We start from the raw sequence: 12,313 nt of genomic DNA on the forward strand, positions 1-12,313 counted from the left end.
CGTTACTACGCATGAGTGAGTCTGGGGGCAGAAGGCTGGTTTTATCAGTCAAAAAAAGTTCTACCACTGAGCTCTAGATAGGTAGCTCTTGGGACCCAGGATACGCACCTTGAAAGCCACCCATTAGCATTTACAGAAAAGTGTGTGCCATGTTGTGCCTTCAACGGGTGAAGCATTTCGTTCTGAGTAATTAGCAGCTTATTTTGAAATATCCAGGAATCAATTTTGTTCACCATAAGGACACAGCAACCGTGGCCAAGATGAAACCTACTACCTGTCCACAGAAGCTGTTACACCAGAAGACAGTCAAACCATAAATACTCAATCTCCTACAGGTAACAAGACACACCCCACCCACCCACCCCCAGTGAATAATTACAGAAAGCCTTGCTTAGTGAGGTGGCCTTCTGTCATGACTGACTCTCTTTTTAACAAGAAGATTTTATTAACGTAGCTGAGTATTCCTGATATTGAAATCTATGAAATTATGAACTCAGGCAGCAGGTTTATAAAAAATAAATAGGCTAGACTACATCACATAAACCATAATTACAACTGTGAGACTTATTGCCACAACATGGAAGCCAAAAGTGTAAGTGCAATGACAAAAATACACAGATAGAAAAAAACCCCAAACAACACTATTAAACACAAACACATGAATACAGTGTCTGGCTCATGAAGTCCTTAAACTGTGCATGTCAGACTGCTTTAAGCTTGAAAAGGCACCACCTATGTGATCCAACCTTCTGTTCTTTCCCTAAGCATCTGCACATGACCTTGAGCGGACACAGGATACTGATTTTTTTAGAGAGTGTTATTAACATCAATATGGAATCTCTTAGCTGTTCAATAACCTTTTAGCTTCTAAAACTACTGATGCATTTGAGATTATGTTTTAATTTATTGCTACTGAATATTATTCTTGCTTCCGTAATGTCAACTAAGCATCTCTTATCTTTATGCAATTCACAGTCCTTTGTCACACTTCCTCATATTCATATTGATTATAATTCCGATTTAAACATCAATCTCCTCAAACCTCTCTTTTCATGACTCACTTGTTCAGCTCTAGTCCCTTCCCTGACCCCTATGAACCCTTAACACTAAAGAGAATATTCAGGACGATAAAACTGGAACTGGTACATACAAGAACAATTAATACAGTCTTTATCATGTTATGCACTTATGTTTAATTGCTTTTACATTCTTCTACTGTTGTCCAGTCTTTGCTCAGGAAATCTCCTTCAGTAGGCCACAGCTCCATCAGAACAGCACCAGCATTAAACAGCTGCTCTGCTGCTTCTGGTGTTTATGACTTACTTTTGTTAATGTGTATTTTCTTTATGCACAACCAACCTTAACTTGCTTAAATTTTTGTAAAGTTCCTCACCCCCCCGCCCCCAGCCTTAATGTGAGAAAACCTGCAAAACTTACTGAACCTAAACTTAACAACTGAACCTAAAAAATGAGAACCAAACTAATTCACAATCATGACACTTGATACGAGAACTGTAATTTGTCTGTATTTTATGTTTACATTTTGCATTTAATGCTGAAGATGTTTTTATATTTATTATGTTTAAAATATTTTTTTAAACTTAATTTGTAATTATGTTTTTAAAGGTTTGTGGTTATAGCCCAGAGCACCAAATACTGTGGATTCCTTCTACACGCACAGACCCAAGAAACAATTTCTAAACGGTAATTTTCAAGGAGCTTGGCTGAGAAGGTCTGCAAGAGATGGACAACATACATTGCTCCACATGGAAAATGCTTCAACATTCTGGCAATCTGTTAACACTGGGTTTCCTCTTCCACTGAGTTTGTGGACTCTGGTTCACATTGACCAAACAGCTGTGACAAGTGCTTCCCATTCCTGCCTGCTACCATACCCCCTTTCCTGCTGCAGCTATTGGCCCAGTCAGCACAAAGAAATATCCACATCTTGCAGCCATTCAATTCATCATCCCGATTTCTGTTCCAAACCTACCCTAAATTGGTCATTTACGACCAAGACTCTGGGTTCTTCTTTGTTCTTCTGACTGACATACTGACCTGCAAGCTGTCAGAGACAGTTCTCCCCAACTTTTATAATATTCCTCTGGAAGAAAGTGTCTTTTCCAGAGAAATATATAAACATATTTTAGGATGCAAACTCCTAAACTGATACCTGATGAGCACTGGAGTAGTTACAAAGGCAGGTAGAGATAATGATATAAAATAAAGGGAAAAAATATTTACACTTCAAATGTATGATTTTTTTTTACTAACAATATTTTGCCAATCTAATGTCTTGGGGCCACAGTTCATATAAAAGTCTACAACATTCCGATTCTGATAACTTAAAAAAATTATATTAATCTTATTTATTGAGAATGCAAATCAGACATCTGAAGTGAAATGTTATTCTCTCCACTCTATTTCTTTCCAGTGCCGTCGCACAGCAGTGTTGTTTCACAGATTTGGCAGCCACAACATGCCAATATACTATTAGTCTTCCATGCTAGACAAAAAGCATTAAATAATAAAGCCTGATGAATCCAGTATCCGAGAATTAAGTGACTTAGTGTTACAAGGCTGGAAGGTAGGGACTGAATCCAAAACCCAGCCCCAAAACAACCTACCTTGCTAAATATTTATATTTGAGAACATTCTAAATTTTTCTGTGGAAGCCAAATTTGCTGAAAAAGCCACAGTTAAGGTTGTTTCCTTGAGAAAAACTTAAATTCTGAACTTACAAATTTTGTGACACATTACAGCAATCTAATAACTATCCTGTCATGCTTTCTTGCTAGGAATTTTGCAATTGTTTATAAAGCACATTTTCACTAAAAGCATAAAGGAGTGTATGTCCCATTTCATATGAAAACCTCATCCAATATAAAATTTTTCTCCTTTCAAAAACAATGCATTATCTAACTCTTTTAAATACAGTATAGTAATCCAGTTTGTATAAATCAACCTCTCTCCTCCTACTGTATTTACAAGATGCATACAAGGAAATCTATTTGAGGAGGTCTATGAAAAAATAGGACTGTTACAACTGTGTTCTAGGAGAGAGAAGTTTCACAGCACGTTACACATTTTTATATTATACATCATTCTCCATTAGTGCTTGAAACATATACAACTGACATCCTTCTCTTATTAAGCAGGTTAGTATTTTATAATTCTGCAGTTAAGCATGTGGCTGTGATGAACCTTCCAAAACTGACAATGAGTCCTACGCCATCTCTTAAAAACGACAAACTTCATCTTAATGTGTCATGAATCAATTCTCCTATTTAATCCCTAATCATTACCTTCAAGGCTTTGTAAATGGCTTTTGACAACCCTGCCTCACATGCTTTCCAAATCACAGCTTTATAGTAATATATTTAATTCTTCTTATAATAAGAATCAAATCCTGCCAAGGATGGAATCCAGAGCACACTGATAATCAACTCAGCTTTCTGCGTAACAGCAGTTACCTTGGGCCAAGATCCCAGGTGTCTCAGTCCTTCTGTTCAGTTGCTGTCCCTGCAGCACAGTCCATTTCCATGCTCTGCCTCACCCTCTAACCCACTACAGCTGCTATCTGGAAACCACTGACAGCAGAGATGTGAAGCTGCAAGCCATAAAAATTTCAAAACTTTTCTTAAATTCTGGCATTTTGAGACAATATGCCTGACCAATCAAAAAAACTCACCCATGACTCTGTGGAGACTCAACCTCACCCACCTCTCCCCACCTTGGGTAATATTTCTGTCCCTTTTGCATTAGCATCAAACCCATAACACTTCAATATAGTAGTATGAATCACCTCTAAAGATAACCCTGTTGAAATCATCACTGAACAAAACCCAGAAATACAGACAGGAGAAGTGACAACTAGTTCTCAAGACCAGTCTCAAACCCTTTACAAAACAATGTGGAAGGAAGGGCTGCCACTCCACTCAAAGCAGCATGAATATTTCTCTTCTCTATGTACTACAAAAATGAAGATCTACATTTTTTTTATGTATTTTTCTCCCTAAGAACACAGAGGAACTTAACTGCTTGTTTCAAGCAAAACGCTTTCTGCAGACACATAGCCATTGGATATGGATAAAGATGTTTTCAAACTTCTCATGAAGCAAAAGAATAAACTACTTTTGACGGGAAAAATAAAAACAAAGTGCACAAAAAAGAGGCAAGAGCCAGGAGGCTGTGTCACAAAGCAACACAAAAAAGACAGTACAACAGGTGTACCCACAAACATACACACATACATATGCTTGCCAGAGCAAATTTCTAATCCTTCAACAGAATATCTGAGTTAGACGGTGTAGAAGACAATCAGGAATACACAAGGACACTAATCCCACAACACACAATGATACATGACACACTACACATACATATCTATTTTCTTTGACATCAGATGACTTCAAAGTCAAGACAACTATTTGAATCAGTTTATGCTAGGGCAAACAGCCTGGCAATTCAGATACAGTAAGTATTTCTCAGAAAAACAATTGATGCCATTTACCATAACAGCACACAGTGAAATGACCGCAACATAACAACACCAGAGCCCAACTCTATTTGTTAGCAAAAATACAGAGAAATGGAATTCTACAATTTTGCAAGAGTCTTTCTTCTTTGTATCTGCAGAATATGAGACTTCAGATCTACAGGGAAAAATTAAAATATTCATAAGACAATGAAATACTGGAATTTATTGTTTCTTCAAGGACAAATTAAAAGAGTAAGTCCATGTAATGCCCATCCTTTAATGTTTGGAGCCAACTAGTCTGAAATGGAAAGTCACTAAAAGAAACATCAGGGCCTCACATTTAAGCAAACATGTCAAATATACAAAACCTTGAAATTTTGTTAGGTTAAGGCCAAGTTTTCTTTCTAAAGAGTTAAAAAGCCCTATAAGCACATGTTTACTTTTCCACATTTTTAAGGCAATTTGAAATTATGTCTTTTTATATATATTTTCCTTATTCACTATTACTGTTAATGTCTGTACATGTCCAAATGCCCTGAAGTTACCATTTGAAGTGCAAAAGAGTAGTAAGATAAAAAAGCACAGTCATTCAGACTATAGGTATATTTAATCATTTTTGCTTTTAATTTCCAATGGAAAAATTAGTATGTTTTGTAAAGTATACACTTATGACCAGATTTGACAAAGCAAAATAAAACCCCAGAGTTTCAATACTGCAGCTGCAATTCTGTATTTGGAGTCATATCCAGCTAGATATCTAAATATCTGCATCTTTTGAACATGTAATAAATTGCAAATACTTACAGAACTGTATTTGCAGATGGTGGGCCTTGGATGCTTCTACAAATTTTGGCCTTGAGCCATAAAATTTTAAAATTATACCATGTATTTTGCCAAAATGCCTCACAGTTTCATTCTAACATGCTAAGAAAACAGTGACATGAAACTGCCAGGAACAAAAAAACTTAAAAGACAGACACACATGAAACAGTAAGAGAAAATGTATACTTACAGGGGAAATATCAATTATACCATAACCTTATACATTAAATTCTGAGAGATCAAGTGAAGGAATAAGTGTCTTTTGTATCATCAAATAGAATGGGTCATTACCTTAAAGTATTTTTATACTGCTCTTTCTGCATAATGCAGCTTATGTGCTAGAAATGAAGGAAATTATAACAGTTCACAAATCCTGCTCTACCGTTTTTATTAAACCTGTGTATATGACTGGTTTAATTTTGTAACAGGAATAAAATGCTAAGAATATTTATTTTTGCAAAAACAATTACGTGTCAGTAATTTGGAAATTTATTAATGTATATGGAGTAGAAAACTGGATGGAATGTTTGTTCAGGTTTAATTCAATCCCCATTCATATTAAGCGTATCTTTCAGAAAACTTATTAGGAACTCAATGGGATCCATATACAGCTTTCAGCTGTAAAAGCTTGTTAATATAGAAGAAAGAGGCATCTGAAGGACTACTATATTCCATTACACTGCATTTGAAAATATTGATCTGTTTTCTGGTTTAAGGAAAAAGAAAGCCAGATCCTCACATCAAAATGCCACTTGTAATCTAGATATAAATAATATTTTACCTGCATGTATATCCACTACCATTTTTATTATTAGTTGTATTTATTACTTTATTGCAGTATGGATGAGATGACCTCCACAGGATAAAAGAGAAATCATTATGATGGGCACAGTACAGGTTGGAGTACAGCAACTTATGAAGAAATCAGTTTGAAAATCTCTGATGACCACTGCAACGGAAAAAATCTGAATGGGGAAAGAAATGGGGGAGCAAATATAATTAATGTTCTGAATATGTGGGTGAACTACAATGTACATTGTTTTTACACCCAGGTCATCAACGTAATCATGTGACTGACTGTGAGCAGTAAGTACCAATTTTATATAACTGAATGTCTCAATATTGGTATCTCCTCAATGGTGAAGAATCACCAGTCAGCTGAACTGTTTGTTTCCCATATACTAAAGCCACAGGAACAGCAGCATAGAAACAAGACTCTGAATTCAGCAAAGAACACATCAGAGTAGATTAATGAGCTTACATATATGATTTAGTTTCCCCCTCCCCATTTAGTGGGAGAATTACTGGCTTCTGTGATGGGCAGACAGGTATTTTTCACATTTGCATGATGTCTGAAATATATTTTGAGAAACATTACTAGTCACACTTAGAGAAATGTAAGGATATATTTTACTATTCCTTTCCCTGTGAGATTTATGTATATTTGGAAGTGTTATCAATAACACGCAAAAAAATACAAAACTGGATAAGCTTCATGTATGGCGGTAAGGCTGTGTGTGTCATGGAGCAAGTATGTTAAATTTTCACAGTCTGGTTCAGGATGGTTTCAATTCTGTAACTACAAGGAAGTACTTGCAATGTTACACTTTAAATACTGAACATTGTCATAGTTGAGAATAGTGAGAAAAATGTACTCTTAAGTAACTAAAAGACAACACTGTCTGCATGGTAAGCATATGTAAAGTCAAATCTTCGGACAAGTTTGAGAGTTACGTGTCATTATGACTGGGGTATCTTCAGTTGGTCTACACTGGCACAGCAGTAGTTCAGGTTTTCATCCAGTGTCTAGTCTGATAAAACACTCAAAACCACTGAAGACTTGAACTTCCATTTCTGAAACACAATGATCTACTACTACTTTTACCTCCCTTCCAAAGCCTCTGGACACAGTGGAGAATCAGACATAATATTTGACAATGAGACAGATGTGTACCATAGGATGGTAGCAACAACTTTCACCACCTGATTTTCTAATTTCAAAAAATGTTCAAATATACTCATACATGTGGATTGGTCTATGTAAGGAGTGCACAATACAAAGCATTGACAGGAGACCTGTTTACCACTTACGGGGAGCAGAAGTAACATCCCAGTCCTAGAGAAAATACCACTTTTATCTTAAATACCACACTGAATTATAAAGAAACATACAATGAATGGATTCTGAACTAATTCAAGCTTTATGTCACTTTCTCAGATTCACTGGAAAAGCAACATTATTAAAACAAGACAACCAAAACCGAGACAATGATCTGCTGAAAGCGGAAGCTTAAATGTCAAGCTGATTCTGAGTAAGCAAATGTCTGGTGTTGGAAACCAGGCACCGAGTTAAAGACAGGCCTGTGCAGGTTGAGGGCACAAGCCTACACCTACGCATCCAAATAACTAGTGCCTTTTCCTCAAGTGAAAAGAATCTAGAAGCACTCACTGAACTCATGCCTGGTCACAGAATACACTCTTTACAACAGAGCTGTTATATGCATCAACCGGAAGCTAGACACTAAACCCTTTAAAAAATCTGATGTATCCATCACCTGAAATTAATTTTTCCATCTTAAAATACCTATCTGATTATACATTTCATCCTTTTTATATATCAATGTAAATATCTGAGTCATGGAAACCAGGAATAGAACTTAATTTGGAAGCTTTTAAACAAAATTTTACAAGTATCTATGGAATGGGAATATTTACAGGGTAGCACTAAATCAATAACCATATGGCCAGAATAATCAATAACATACAAGTTCTTATGCTAGTTATCCTCTAAAAGTCTGTAGGTAATTTCTTTATATACTAGGCAGTGAGAAATTAATGTATTTATTTCACAGACATGAAGCTGAGATCATTTGGTTAGCTAGCCTGAGACTGAACTACAAATTTAGTCAACAGCATCTAGGCCAATATTGCAATGTCAATATAGGTTTAATATTCGAGGTTTTATATTTTTCAATCAATTTTCATTTGTATATTTCATCTTGATAAGGAGTGAAACAAAAACATTTGTCTCATTCAGGTTTTACAACAGATGAGCAGAACACAACACTGGAAGGGAAATGGAGGTCATCAGTCCAGCACTTTAAACATAGGCAGAGTTTAAACATACTGAAACACCTCCTGGCTAGTATTTGTCTAACCTATTCTTTAAAACTTCCTAGGATGGAAAATACAGAGGTCTTCCCAGATGATCTATTTTCCTAACTACATTGTCTTTGTTACATTCATTACACAAACAAACATTACCTGCATTTTCACAGGTGATAAAACGGAGACAAGATAGTGACATGACTTGCTTGATGTCATACATAAGAATGGCAGATACAGAAGTCTAACAGCTGACTCTCAAACTATCTTATTTTATCACACTGAACTCCATGATCTTCATCCTGAAACATTCTAAAGTCCCTTGCATATTATGGGTTCCTCATACCCACTATTAATTTACAGTCATCTTTGGGGTGTAACATAGCAGGTCTTTAAAAAGAGTTCAACGTTGTTTTGTGCAACAGAAGAAAAAGATTATTCTATGGAATCTGGAGGAAAACAAAATATAAGTAGGAAAACATAACTACTCCAGTATGGAATTTAATCGGAACAGTAGAGATGACCAACAATCTTTAAAGTTACAATACTCTTGTTAATCTAAAGGATTAAAAAAATAACAGCAATTTGAAAGATAGTTCTCTAAGTGCTCTTAACACAATGAATGTTGAGATACTTGGCACCAACACAGAAAATACTATCATCTGTTGAAGTGCCACCTCAGTTGCTTCAATATCTGCAGCATTCTTGGATTTTCACAAAAAGAAAGATGCTCAGTTCTGTTTAGCTTGTGATATACTGGCCTACACCCAAAAGTGGGAAAAGAGTAGCTTCACTGCTTTAACACATTTAGTGTGCAGTCTAGGCAACATAAAAGAAAACAAACTATAAATAAAGAGGTACATAAGTTCTTAAACTAGAACTGGAAGGGAGAGAAGAGATGGGATTTGCCTTCAAGATGCTATTCCCTCTCTCCTCTATATCAAGAGATTAATAAAGATATTACAAGGAAGGGAAGCGAGGAAAAGGGAGAAGTTTGTAAGACAAAGGAAGGAAATTAAGTACCTGTAATTTGTCAGAGACAAAGCAGAAAGTTTGTGTGCACATGCGAACAGGTTATGCTGTTAGCACATTCCAGTGATAAGTTATATACATCAAGACTATAAAAAGTATGTGGAAAAGACAAAAGCCTATTAGATCCCAGGAGCGAAAGGTAGAAGTTGATTGTGGGGTTTTCTCCCCGAGGGCGAGCAGAGTGTCAACAGTCTTTCGAATGTGACGAATATCCGACTGCAGGATGTCATACGGAGAGCAGAGGTCAGCCTATCCCGAAGGGCAGCCATTAGAACAGAAAAAAACAGTGCATAAAATTAAAAATACAAAAATAGATATTGATAAATAAATTATCACAATATTCTAGCATAAACATGTAGGAATAGTTTCTTCCTAGTATTGCCTTAGTCACTAGATATCCCAGCATTCTTCTATTTCCTCTAAATACTGAAGCTATCATATAATATCAGAATGTTAAGACAGAAGAGCTCAGACCTTCAAATCCTTCCAAAATTATGCCCAGATTCACAAGGGTGAGGATGTGCATGTGATCCACTTATTCCAATGAGATCTGCATGCCTTCGTCCATCTGGGCCTTATTTAATGCTTAAATGGAACCAGTTGTAAAATCTAACTTATATAATAGCAGTGGGTTAGAAAGCTGTTAAAAAGGACAAGCAGCAGCAATATGTCTCAAGAAAAAGTATGTAAAGAAATTGTTAGAAGTATGCAAATTTCTCTAACATAATAATCTAAAACTTGGCATTTAAATACCATCTTAAACAACACCCTGAGATGGAAATTGAAAAAGTCAATGTACCACCAACTATACTTCATTTCAATAAAGTCTCTAAACTGAAGAATTTGACAATTCCTTAGGCAACGTTTTTAATTATTAGCAACTTAGACTCATACTTTTTTTGGGAAGTATCAATGACTTCATGGAGCAATTTACTCCAGACTAGCTATTCAAAATGAAATGTAATATGTAATAATAATATTGATATGCATATGACAATATTTAACATTAAAATCAAACCAAGCAACAACTAGTATTTTCAAAACACAATCTAATATAAACCATTTTACACTGCAAATGAGGCCTTACTACCAACAAAGATGGTGCATACTTACTGAGTAATAGTATATGAAGACATCCTCTGTTTCAGAGGAACACTATGTTTCTTTAGTAGCATTTTAGTCTCACTTGCTTAATGAAATGACAGTACGCCAAATAAATGAAGACATGGAAGCTCAGCTATGTTTTCTGTTAGTGCAAAGTTTCAAGGTCTAGTTGGCAATAAATTAAACTTTAAAATATTTAAAAGGCCCTTCTATCCCAAAAAGTGACTAGTGAAACAGGTAGTCAGAACTGTCATTCATATACAAAGGAAAAAGTGACAGGTGGTGATATTTTGTTTGTTTTCTTTTTTGCTTTCCATGACTGGTTTATCTTTAACGGGAGTTAAAAGCTGGAAAATTTTCATTTTGTTACTTAGATCAGCAGATACAGAGGGGGAAAACCACCCTGCTAGCAATAACACTACTATTTTTACAGTAATTTTTCAGAATTTTTTCAACTCAAAATTCTAGTGCGGTAATATACTTCAATGCAATCGTATTTGGCTTTTTCTAAAGGATGAAAACTCACAGACAGAACAAACCATGCTGATCTTGTTTAAAAATGGGATAGGTCTAGTACTGTATTTGAGAACATCTACATCCACAAGGATCTTTACCAGAGAAACTAGTTTTTGGGCAAATGAACCACTCACAAGTATTAACTATGTAACATATTGCACTTTTACCAAAGACATCAATAAACCCAGCAAATGCTGGATTAATTTTAAAATAGTATACAGGACTCAATTCCTACCTGTTACAAATATATCCCAAAAATAAATATCTAAGATGTTGAATTTAAATCTATATAAATAAAATGTCACAACTTTAAAAAAGGACTTTCTTTTTTATTTGTTGTCCCCAAAACCCCTCCAATAGTACATACTGCAGTCAAATGGAGAAGGAAGTCATTTCACAGTTAAAGAATGAGAGCCGGTAATAGGTTGAATTTTTACAGAGAAACTAAAGAACTTGCTAACCAAGATTAACATACCAAGCAGCATACAGGAGAAGTCAAAGTGTATAAAACCAGCCAACACGTGCAGAAGAAATTTCCTATGGGAACCACCATGCCGTGCTTCAGTGAAATTCAGTGAAGCCCAACAAATATCATTTTTGCTTATTTTTGTGTTCTGTGATAATTGATAATTTGGTGTTACATTCACACCTTAAGTAAAATGTTCATATTCTATATATTTTAAATGTAATATAATGTTTATATATATATTTTAAATGTAATTCTGTAATGTAACTCTAGATAAAATAATATAGTTTTTCAGTAATAATTAATGTATTTCCACTTAAGTTACCAGAATTTTATAGATGCTGTGAAATTAAAATACAAAGCTAAAACATGACATCATGAAATAGTGAAAAAGTACACAACCCCACCACAAGTCCCCAAGACAACCAACCAACCACCCATCCATTGCAAGCACTACCCTTCTCAATTAGGAGACTGAAATTATTACTAAAAAGAACTAAAAGGATACATATATTTAATCATTACATTTAAGGGACTGGCTTTTTATGTCTATGAAGTTACACGATTAAATCACACAGCTGCTGAAATCATGCACGCAGAATAAACACAGTAAGACAGAATGTGAACAGCAAAAAATAACCAGCTGTTTGTGTGCGCAAACCACCCTCATTCTACATGCTCCTGCAGTGACTGTGAAAACAGATAGCATTCCAAAACCAACCTCCTCAAGTTTTAACTCTGGTAAAAAAAGTCAAGAATAAGTTTGCAGAAGTGCATTACAGAATGAA

General features: G+C 35.4%; 1 protein-coding gene across 7 annotated transcripts in view; it reads right to left on the reverse strand.

The window, feature by feature from the left end:
• The window catches only part of LRCH1 (leucine rich repeats and calponin homology domain containing 1), a 93,754-nt gene that overhangs the window by 2,953 nt on the left and 78,488 nt on the right, over positions 1 to 12,313 (reverse strand). For 4 of the 7 annotated variants that reach the window (XR_003399148.1, XR_003399170.1, XR_003399145.1 and 1 more), the window contains one exon: positions 9,431 to 9,688. The exons of the other annotated variants lie outside the window; for them this stretch is intronic. The gene's annotated coding sequence lies outside the window, so the exon portion shown is untranslated. The remainder of the gene's footprint in view (positions 1 to 9,430; positions 9,689 to 12,313) is intronic. 7 annotated transcript variants of the gene reach the window in all.

This window comes from Athene cunicularia (assembly GCF_003259725.1).
Source record: "Athene cunicularia isolate RWA chromosome 1 unlocalized genomic scaffold, athCun1 chr1_part1, whole genome shotgun sequence".
Classification (NCBI taxonomy): Eukaryota; Metazoa; Chordata; class Aves; order Strigiformes; family Strigidae; genus Athene; species Athene cunicularia.